This window comes from Trachymyrmex cornetzi, unplaced genomic scaffold (assembly GCF_001594075.2).
Source record: "Trachymyrmex cornetzi isolate Tcor2-1 unplaced genomic scaffold, Tcor1.1 scaffold1020, whole genome shotgun sequence".
In the NCBI taxonomy this organism is placed as follows: Eukaryota; Metazoa; Arthropoda; class Insecta; order Hymenoptera; family Formicidae; genus Trachymyrmex; species Trachymyrmex cornetzi.
Window position 1 is genome coordinate 46,081 of NW_017295566.1, and position 851 is coordinate 46,931.

The following is an 851-nucleotide window of genomic DNA, read 5'->3' on the forward strand; positions in this document are numbered from 1 at the left end:
AGATAAAACTTAAAAAATAAGTAATTGTATTTCATAATTGAATAATGGTCTGAATTTTTATATTACATGTGTATACTTCTACGTCGTGCAACGATTGAATTGCAAATTAAATTTTTGGTTTTCTTTGGTTATAATTAATTATTTCAGGCGTAGATGTTAGCAGCGAAAAAAAAAAAAACAATTTATTCGAGGCCGAATAAAGCGCAGAATGGCCGAATGTAAGAAAGTTCCAGAATCACATCGAATATTCTAGAGCTTTCGACTTGGTTCTTCCTCCCGCGAGCTGCTGACATCTGTCACAGCGCTCTGTTGCTCCAGAGCGAATCGGAGCACGCGACGTCACCGCGCACGACACATGCGCAAGAGATCTCAAGAGAGAATAAAGGATCTCGGAGTACGTCTCACGGCACGAGATGTTCGGTAGATTTCGATATAGATTTAACTAATATTCGATCACCAAAAGAACTCCGTCATTAGTACGCGCAAGTACATTAATATTGTATCAATTTAGTTGTGTGTTAATAAAGTCAGTGATCGGGTTTATTATACCGTGACTGTTTATTACGAATTCCTAACAGATACTCCTTTATTACTCCTCTCAAGGATTTCCTGACAATTATATAAAGATCTCACAGTCTAAGAAGTGGAATCTTACATTATCATACTCAAATCTCACAATCTCAGAAGTAATACACGTCGCTTACCCCCTTTCAGGTTTGTCCCTCTTAACTATTTACAACATACATATAAGTGGTTTGGTTTGGTTTGGTTTGGTTTCACTGGATGTTGTTTCCTTGTTCACTAATATACCTATGGATTTGGCAACTAGTAGTGTTGTTAGGAGATGGGAG